Genomic DNA, 10,684 nt, shown 5'->3' with positions numbered 1-10,684 from the left:
CTGATAGTACGAACTGGCCATGACTGACCTAGCAGTCCTGGGCCAGCTGAGCAACACCATCTACACCCAGGGAGCCACCATCGGTAGGCACGAGAACGGCTGAACGTCATGACCGGGCATGGGACAGTTTGCTGGAGCAATTCCACGGGTTGTTTGGGAGGCCGCTTACCACGGTGGTAACCCCACAGCTCCTCATCTGCTAGCAGCGCCGTCTCATCAGTCATTCCACCTTCTCGGGAGCCCTGCTTACCTCCTCCGGAATGCTTAAATGGAAAGCCAAGCACCTGTTGGGCATTCCTAGCTCAGTGTGCCCTCGTCTTCGAGCTTCAGCCTTCCTACTTCTCCTCGGATCGCTCCAAGATAGCCTACCTCATCATGCTGCTGTCCGGGAGGGCTCTCACCTGGGCAACTGATGTGTGGGAACAACAGCTGGCCATATGCACTAGTCTGGAGGGGTTCGTGGGAAAAGTGAGGAAGCTTTTTGATGCCCCATTCTCTGGGCGAGAGGCCGCCCGGAAGCTAATCCAGCTTCGGCAGGACTCCCCAGTGTAGCTCATTATGCGGTGGATTTCCACACGTTGGCAGCAGAGAGTGCTTGGAATCAAGAGGCACTGTTCAATATGTTATTGCACGGTGTCCCAAAGGAGGTCAAGGACGAGCTTGCAACACGGTAGTTACCTATGTAGCTCGATTCCCTCATCGCTTTTACCATCCGTATCGATGGACAATTACGCAAACTACGGGAGGAGAGGAAATTGGATTTCCCTCGCACGTCGCACGCCCAGGGATCCCACCTTGCCTCTGAGTCATCCTGGAAGCTCCCGACGGTCTCGTTCCCGAGGCATCCAGAAATGCTCCGAGGGCTGCCGAAGACAGCTGAGTCAACACATCCTGAGCCTATGCCACTAAGCAGAGCTGGGCTGTTGCCAGCAGAACGGCAATACAGGATCGACACGAAGAGTAATCTGTATTGCGGGACTCTTGGTCAATTCGTTTCCTCTTGTCCTTTAAAAAATACCTGGCTCACCGGTAGGAGCGAGTAATCTGGTGGGCCTATATAACGTTCCTGTTTCCCTCACCCCTTTTCATGCTCTTCTGCTGTGGGGAGACCAGTCTAAATCTCTTCAGGTTCTCATTGACTCTGGACGAGAGCTTTTTGGATGCTAGTGTAACGGATGTGAAACGCTAGCTTAGTTAGCGGTGGTTGGCGCTAAATAGTGTTTCAATCGTTGACGTCACTTGCTCTGAGACCTTGAAGTAGTAATTTCCCCTTGCTCTGCAAGGGCCGCGGGTTTTGTGGAGCGATGGGTAACGATTCTTCGTGGGTGTCAGTTGTTGATGTGTGCAGAGGGTCCCTGGTTCGTGCCCGGGTATGGGCGAGGGGACGGTCTAAAGTTATACTGTTACATTGATGCTGTTGACCCGGATCACTGGTTGCTGCGGAAAAGGAGGAGGTCAAAAGGGGGGTGAGTGTAACCTTGAGACCTTGAAGTAGTAGTTCCCCTTGCTCTCCGCGGCTTTTGTGGAGCGATGGGTAACGATGCTTCGTGGGTGACTGTTGTTGATGTGTGCAGAGGGTCCCTGGTTCGCGCCCGTGTATGGCCGAGGGGACGGTCTAAAGTTGTACTGTTACACTACCCTGGCGTCTGAGCTGAACATCCACACTCAGCCCCTCTCTATTCCCATGGACGTTAGAGTGCTGGACGGGCGCTCTATAGGCCGAGTCACCCACAACACCTCTCCCATCAACCTACGTGTGTCAGGGAACCACAGCGAGGCATTCCAGGTCTTGCTCATCAAGTCCCCTCAGATTCCCGTGGTATTGGGATTATCCTGGCTCCAGCGACACAATCCCCTCATTAACTAGTTTACTGGTGCCATCATTGGCTGGAGCCCATTCTGCCACACCCATTGCCTGAAGTCAGCAGAACCTGCCCCGGGACATCTTCCTGGGGGCTCGGAAGGTGCCCCGGACCTCTCCATCATTCCTTCGGAGTACCATGACCTCCGGGAGGTGTTCAACAAGGCCTGTGCAACTTCACTCCCACCGCACCGACCTTATGACTGTAGAATTGACCTTCTCCCTAGCACGATTCCGCCCCAGGGACGACTGAACCCTCTGTTGGGACCAGAAACCAGGATGATGGTGAGGTACACTGGGTCTCCCTTGCAGCAGGATTCATCCATCATTCTCCCGCTGATGCAGAAGAAGATGGACAAGACCCTGCGCCCATGCATTTACTACCGGGGTCTCAACGACATAATGATGAAGAACCACTACCCGCTACCACTCATGTCATCCGCCTTTGAGCTGCTCCAGGGGGCCATCATGTTTTCCAAGCTGGATCTACAGAACGCCTACCACCTGGTGCGGGTACGGGAAGGGGATGAGTGGAAGACCACCTTCAACAAGGACAATGGTCACTACGAGTATCTGGTCATGCCATTTGGCCTTACCTGCTGTGTTTTAAGCTCTGGTCAATGATGTTCTCTGCGACAGTTCCACCCAAGAACATGTGCTCCACGTCCAACAGGTTCCCCAACGCCTCCTGGAGAACCAGCTGTTTGTAAAAGCAGAGAAGTACGAGTTCCATCGTTCCACCATCCATTTTCTGGGTTTCATCATCACCGCAGGGAGTGTGCAAATGGATCCTGGGAAGGTGAAAGCGGTGGTGGATTGGCCCCAGCCTACTTCCTTGGTGCAGCTGCAACGCTTCCTGGGGTTTGCCAACTTCTATCGCCGCTTTATCCGGGGTTACAGCACCATGGCTTCCCCTCTGTCCGCACTCACCTCACCCAAGTTTCCATTCACATGGTCTCCAGCTGCTGACCGGTTATTCCGGGAACTCAAACATCGCTTCACCACAGCTCCCAGCTTGGTTCATCCAGACCCTTCCAGTCAGTTGGTGGTGGAGGCCGATACTTCTGATGTTGGAGTGGGGGCGGTCCTGTCCCAGCGTTCTGCCCTGGAACTCAAGCTACATCCCTGTGCCTTCTTCTCCCACCACCTCAAAACCATGGAAAGAAACTATGATGTGGGGAATCGTGAGCTTCTCATGGTGAATATGGCGTTGGAGGAATGGAGGTACTGGCTGTAGTGGGCCCATTCCTCTACCCTCGGCCAAGGAAAAGGCCCAGATCATGGTGCAGCACGTCTTCCGGATCCATGAACTGCCCATGGACATGGTCTCCGATCAGGGGCCTCAGTTCTCGTTCCGGTTCTGGAAGGTGTTCTGCTCCCTGATTGGGTCGTCGGCCAGCTTGTCCTCTGGGTTCCACCCCCAGTCCAATGGCCAGTCGAGGCAAGCCAACCAGGATCTTGAGACTGCTCTGTGCTGCCTGGTCTCCTCCAACCCCACTTCCTGGAACCAGCAGCTGGTGTGGGTGGAGTATGCCCGCAACACCCTTCCCTCCGTTTGAGCGTTCCCTGATGTATCAGTCCCCACTCTTCCCTGAGCAGGAGGAAGAGGTCGGCGTACCTTCTGCCCAGATGTTTGTTTGCGGCTGTAGTCGTACCTGAAGGAGAGCCCGGCCGGTCCTCCTCAAGACCACCTCCAGGTATCTACGACAAGCGGATCGCCATCGGACCCCGGCTTCACGGTATCGTCTCGGGCAGAAAATATGGCTTTCCACCCGGGATCTGCTCCTCTGGGTGGAATCCCGCAAACTCTTCCCCCGGTTTATCGGCCCATATCCCATCTCCAAGATTATTAGCCCCTCTGCTGTCCGTCTTCTGTTGCCCTGTACCCTTTATATACAGCACATCCCGCCTTTCATGTGTCCAGAGTCAAACCTATGTCTCACCGCGCTTTGTCTCCTGTTTCCACCTCTGGATTGTTAACCTCTGCCTACCCTGACCCTGAGCCTGCCTGCCGTCCGGTACCATTGCCCCACCTCTGGTTTTAGTGACCACTGCTTGCCTTGACCCGTCTATTGCCTGCCCCTTTTGGAACATTAAACCATTGTCAATTCGACGTGTCTGTATCTGTGTTTTACCTTGATTCCTAATAGGTATTTCAGCCATGCATAGTACACTACACTATAATTCAAAATGGTAGAACATAGAGTGACTCTTTCCACTTTGTCCTATTGGCTGATGATGTAGTATTTACAGCCACATTCATATATGAGTTGGTTTGTACCTTCCAACATAAATTGATCAAATGTATACTTTTATGAGGTAAAAATACAAACATGTACAGTGTTCAGCCCTTTATCAAACTATATAAGTTAACTAGACACTACATAATTTTGTTTCAGTAGTTTTTAGCAGTTTGATTAAGTGATGGCTAATTGTATTGATAACAAATTACAAAACAATTCTATCAAAAGTAAAGTGAATGTTGCATTTTGAAAACCAGATACTTTGATTGAATATGTATCCAAAATGAAAGAGTGATTTGGTGCAGTGGACACGTGACTTTGTGAATTTGGTTGTTGTACTCAGTCAATAGAAATGCCATTTGAGTTTTGAAACATGAGCCATTTTGATGATCTGTTTACATTTTTGTGCATAGAGTTATGAAAATGTACCACATACTTGTGAAAATTGTCCCAAAGCGATTGAAAAAAACTGTAATAGCATTATGTCATGTGTTGACTATTAGCCAATTAATAGCTCTCTGGAGCAGCACGCTCAACCCTACAGGAAATAGAGAAATGTGTGGAGGAACATAAAGAGATGACTGTACAAAATCAAATCCAATTTTATTTGTCACATGCTTCGTAAACAACAGGTTGTCACGCCCTTACCTTAGAGATCCTTTTTATGTCTCTATTTTGGTTTGGGGGGGGCATTCTATGTTTTGTGTTCTATGTTTTCTATTTCTGTGTGTTTGGCTGGGTGTGGTTCTCAATCAGAGGCAGCTGTCTATCGTTGTCTCTGATTGAGAACCATACTTAGGCAGCCTTTTCCCACCTGGGTTTTGTGGGTAATTGTTGTCTGTTTTTGTGTCTGCACCAGACAGAACTGTTTCGGTTGTTCTCGTCGTAGTTTTGCTATTCAGTTCAACTAATAAAAGATGAACACGTACAACGCTGCACCTTGGTCCTCACCTTCCCCTTCCAACAGCCGTTACACAGGTGTGGACTAACAGTGAAATGCTTACTTACGAGTGGGTCCATTTCCAACAATGCAGAGTTACAGATAAGATACAAAATTAAATAAAAACGATGCAGTATGAAGCAGCGAGAATGTGAATGAATATACCGGCATGAATATACTTAAGAGAAATAGTGGGAGAATGAGTGTCTTAATGTGTGTGCTAATAAAATAGACAGGGATAGTTTGTGTAAGAGAGAGAGAGACCAACCCCCTGAATACAGCAAGCCATGTGTCTGCTGTATGCCCACTAGATTTACAGAGCAGCTTTTATCAGATCAAGGCAGAGAGAGAGTGGAGAGGAGGAGAAAGAAGAGAGAAAGAGAGAGAGAGAACACAGAGCAAGATATTGTAGTTTAAGAGAGGGGGACAGAGAGCAGACAGTTTAAAGAAAAGGACAGACTTCCAGCACAGCAGCCAGCAGCAGCAGAGGCAGCATACTGATCCTCCACACAGTAACCTAGCTGTCCAGCCTGCCCCCCAGCCTGACCTCTCGCCACCCCAGCAAACAGCTGTCCAGCGACAGGAGAAAGAGAGGGGAGGGGGGCTCGACACACCAGGGAGCAGAAGGAGAGGATCCCACTCGTCCCATCCCACTGCAGCCTGCACTTAAAACGTCTCGAGCTGTGGCTTGGAAAGCAAGACAGACAGATAGACAGACAGGCACAGGTGCTGCAGACGGCAGTCATAGGGTAGGAGGAGACTACAGTTCCAGAGAGGAATAGCTAGCTCGAGCTTCAGCCAGCACCAGTGAGTCCGGGAACCACACGCTACACACACACCTCTTCAGCAGTCAGCACTAGGACTGAAGACCTTCAGGAGGACAGTGGACACCTCCTTTTGACACAAACCAGGAGCTCATCACAGCGATTACAAAAGGTGAGGGAAAATTTGGTTTTAGACTTTTTAGTTTGTAATGTGTCGGATATCTCTGGCATTGTATCATGTACAGTGATTTGGTACATTCTGGTAAAACCTTCAATGGGACTAAGTATTCAAAGGGAGAATGTTGCTGTTAACTTGGTTCACCTTCACTGTTGGACGTCTTGCCTCAGTTTAGCAGTTAAGAGCGTTGGGCCAGTAACTGAAAGATTGCTGGTTTGAATCCGAGACCACTAGGTCGAAAAATCTGTCGATGTGCCATTGAGCAAGGCACTTAACCCTAATTGCTTCTATAAGTCTGTCTGGATAAGAGCATCTGCTAAATGACTCAAATGGAAATGAAAATGTACCATTGAGTTTGTAGTTGATGGGTTAGTGGTCAGGTTCTACTAAATGTTTGAACTGTGATTGGTGGTCAGTTACGGATATGAAGAGTGCAGGGGTAAGTTATGTCCACAAAATGTTATTGCACTACACAACAAGGGGTGAGCAGTTAGGGGCAACCTGACACCATCTCTTTTGTTCCTGGAGGGGACATTTTTAAGCCAGGCAACACATTTCTGACATGTTCTACTGATATGTAGAGCTTTGCTTTGCGTTAATCTCACGAGTGAACAGATTTGGAGTGGTTTCCGCTGTGGTTTTGAAAGGGATTTCAGAATATCTAGCCCAAACAAGACTGCACTCATCGCATTGCCAGTGAGTGGTTGTGTAGACATTCCCTTCATGTCTTTTTTGCTTTGATATGGTTTCCTGCCAGGCCCTGCCAAGTACAACTGAGCAGAGAGCAGAACCCATGCTAGCGGGTGGCATGGGGTAATCGCTGAGGGCTGGTGTGGAGAGGCACAGAGGAGGGGAGAATCAGACAGAACAAACACTATTCTGCATTCTACTACACTCCCACCACAGCCACACCAGGCTCGAAGAGGAACAACTGCCTATAATTGAGGTTTCTATATGTAACAATGCAGTTCAAACCAATTCCCTCTGAGTGTCTTCTAAGGGATACCATTACCATCTGCTGTTGGTTCATCTGCCCTGGTTGTTTTTGTAATCACGGCCCAAAAGAGATGGTTGTTGGTCTATTTATGGTCATGTCAGAATTTAAGGGGTTAAAGGATAGAATTTAATAAACAGTCCATCATACATAATGTACATCAAAATGTACAACTCATTTTTTCAAAACTCCATGTTCAGTGAAGTAGAAGAAGAAGAAGCAACATCCATGTAACCCTGAAATCCCAGTAATGCTATTATTAGACAAACATTTGCTTGAAGGATGGAAGGTGATGGTTTCATTTTTTTAAAGGAGGGCAGTGGCGTAAATAGGTCCAAATGTGAGCCGAAGTGTGAGCAGCCTCAATGCTTAACCGTAGGCCTCTCTAGCTCCGCCACCCATGTGATGCATTTCTGTGTACAGTGAGACTAAACTGCACAGTGTCATGATAGACACTTGTCTAGACCAGGCCTGGGCAACTCCAGTCCTCAGCAGTCTGATTGGTGTCACACTTTTGCCCCAGCTAACACACCTGACTACAATAATCAACTAATCATGATCTTCTGTTAAAAATGCAATTTGTTTAAATCAGGTGTGTTTGCTTAGGGATGGTGGGGAAAGTGTGACACCAATCAGGCCGACGAAGATTGGAATTGCCCAGGTCTGGTCTAGACTACAGCACGTTTACACAAGCTCTAATAATAAGATGACCCAGATAGTCACATGACTTCATTGGCGGTCTACATCTCCGAAACAGACTGTCGCGAGGAGACGAGAGACAGGACCCCACGGCCCTCACCCCCCCCCCCCAAAATCATCTGCCCATTACCCAGAACCCTCTGCGCTCCCCTAGTCTACTGCAACCTTCTCTGCTTACAATAGCTAACACCGCTAAACTGGGCCTTACATTGCATTCCCCATCATGTCTGTAATGAACCCAAACCAGTTATAATAGGCTGGAGCTGCTCCAGCTCCCCATCCTGCCTACACAGATACAGACAGTTGACCCAATGACACCAAAGATTTATTTGCCACTCTCGATGATTTGGACCGGTGCTCATCGACCACTTGTGAGGAAGTCGCCAGCAGATCCCCTACCTTCCCCAGAGTTGTAAATGAAAACCCACGACCGCATTCTGCAGTGCCATCGCGGGGCCCGAGGCTGGCAACGTGCACGTGCCGCAGTCATTGCTCCCTTTTGGGCCCTGTTCCAAAAGTAGAGTGTGAATCTGGCTCTTGGGGGTTAGGAGTTAGACCAGTATGCACCTGCTCAACTTCTAACACCCCGCCAGAGACAAAGATGTATTCCTGGGGTCAGCAGGCCAAGCGGTTGCTCATTGGCCCTGTTGTCTGATTTCCTCTTTACCTACCGCTGGACCTCAGCCTACTGTGGCTAATCACGGGAAAACTGTGAGTGAAGCAAGAGAATGTGTTCTCACTTGCTTGATTGAAAAGCTTGATTGACAAAATGGAATCGCAGAAATTTGACACATTCAGGAGAGGATTGCAAATTTATTTCCCACCCGTGGAGTTGTCATCTCCTTCAGTTTGTTTATACCAGCCCTGTTGTAAATTAGGACAATTTCACAACCAGTGAAAATTTAGTTTAAATATTTATAGCAGATATTTTTGCTTTTATACAGCTTGAGTCCTCGATTGGTTATCCTCTCTGGAAAAACAGAGTTAACTGACTGAGCTGAATACCACTTCCTTTTTAATTTACTAGTGACCTCTGGCATTCCAATAATGACTGCCAAATGCAGCCAAACTCCACACCACCCCGAGGATGATCAGTTTGAAGGTCCTCCGCTTTCCCTATACCAGCTGACACCTCATGGGCCACGGCTGGCAACCTTGATTTAGATGCATATCGGATGTCTCTCTATGCTATACTGTCAATAGTCTAACTGTAGAAATATACTGCCAAGACATATTCCCCCTTGGCCAGCAATGTGAAATGTGCCTTTGCGGAGGATTTCTACAGAGGTATACTACTGATTCCAAAACAACTTGATCATCCATCATAAAACATCAGCAATGCATTTCCCATGACACTTGAGAAAAGCATATATGTATTCCATCTGCACAGACCCAGCAGGTGGTCTGGCTTTGGGCAGTCCAATGATCAATAAGTATAGGCAGACTGTAGTTGCCTCAGCCAGTGACCTTCTTCTGCAGTGTGGGACTCTAATTTAAGGCAGATAGCGTGTCTGGTAGCTGCAATCACAGCGCAGAGCACAGACATTGGACCGAACCCATGAGAGGAAGGGTTTAGGATTTGGAGGTTTGCCTGTGCTTTTCTCTGACTTCCTATTGGAACCAAATTCCCAGCTGCAGTGAGCTTTCAAGGTCCAATGGGAAAAGAGCAGTATGGAGAGATGGAGAGAAAATGAGGGAGGGAAAGGTAGTCAGATGCTATGCGAGGCAGGGGATCTTTGTTTTTTCTTTTCTGTTCCTTCAAAGAAACACTGCAGGAGTGTTTTTCTGACAGTCTGCTATTCATCTTTCTCCGTCTTTCTTTCTCACTCGCTCCCAGTCAGACGCACAGTAAACAAACACACTCTCCTTCTTGCGCATGGAGCTTTTTCAAATCTCCTCGCTATCTCTCCTGAGCCTAGTCAAGCAAACACTGGCACTCGCTCCAAACACTCACTTGCACACGGCTCTTAAGAGAGCAGTGCTGCCGTACAGACCCACTCACAGATATTCTGCATCCTTCCACCCTGCTTGTCATGTCTAAATATAGAGCCACAGTGGCAAGTTTATTTGTGTTGCAATGCCCACCCCCCCCCCCCCACACACACACACACACACATTCTCTGAACCACTTCACATAGCCTACCATACTGTATGTTCAGTTTTTGGGCCCTTTTGTGTTGTTTGAGTAAGTAATGCATGGCCATTGTTGTATTAACTGGAAGTAAAACTACAATTAGTACAAAAAACATTGATGTTTTCACTTAGATGAGCAATGGTGGGATCCTCGTTTATTTAGTCTCATGCACCAAGTGGCTGCTGTTGAAAGAGACTGTTGTATCTGTTGTCGTCAATGTTATACTGGCATCTGGTCTACAATCCAGACTCAAACACCATGCCAGGTGTCCATGGCTGTCCCCACTAAACATGTACAATGGATAAATGTAGCTAGCTTACTTGGTGAGCCTCTGATAAGGATTGTGTCTTTCTGTTGGATGCAGTGTGTCCCATTGGGGTCTGCTGCACACAGAGGGAATGTGGATGCTTTCTCAGTCAAACATTTCTTGGGTGGACTTGGCCGCCCAGGCACTTGTGTGCAGCGGTGCACTCTGTCAGTGAGGGTCACTGCCGACAGACCTCTCACAAGTAAATATGTCTATAAATGGGCAAGCACTCTCTCACTCTATCTACTCTCTACTCTGTATTGCTCCTTCTTCTCCCTACCCCCTTCATCTTAGCCGCTTCTCCTCCTCCGTGTATTTTTCACTTTCTTTGTGAATGCTAGATTCTGTCAAGTGCCACAAGGTTTTCCCCTTGATCAATTCCTCCTCAACATGTGTTACTACAAGTACAGCAAAAGCATGTGTGAACATTGCAACACATTAAACTTCTAAGCAAACAATTGTCAAGAGGTAGTACTGTAGATTGTTTTGCAATTATGATTATCCTGATGCTTTGTAGGCTTCTCGCACTGGGCACAGGCTGGCTGAATCAACATTGTGTCCATG

The 10,684-nt window shown here is 48.2% G+C and overlaps 1 protein-coding gene across 3 annotated transcripts in view; it reads left to right on the top strand.

Annotated features, from left to right (window-relative positions):
• Window positions 1–5,398: 5,398 nt before the first annotated feature.
• LOC135511673 (cdc42 effector protein 3-like) overlaps window positions 5,399–10,684 on the top strand; it is an 11,792-nt gene continuing 6,506 nt past the window's right edge. For 2 of the 3 annotated variants that reach the window (XM_064933152.1, XM_064933154.1), the window contains exon 1: window positions 5,399–5,980. The gene's annotated coding sequence lies outside the window, so the exon portion shown is untranslated. Of the gene's footprint in view, window positions 5,981–6,855; window positions 6,933–10,684 lie in introns of those variants that run through there. The other variant, XM_064933155.1, reaches the window with a different exon arrangement.

This window comes from Oncorhynchus masou, chromosome 24 (genome assembly GCF_036934945.1).
Source record: "Oncorhynchus masou masou isolate Uvic2021 chromosome 24, UVic_Omas_1.1, whole genome shotgun sequence".
NCBI lineage: Eukaryota > Metazoa > Chordata > Actinopteri > Salmoniformes > Salmonidae > Oncorhynchus > Oncorhynchus masou.
Note: the sequence above shows the minus strand (reverse complement) of the source record. Positions and strands in the feature narration are given on the sequence as shown.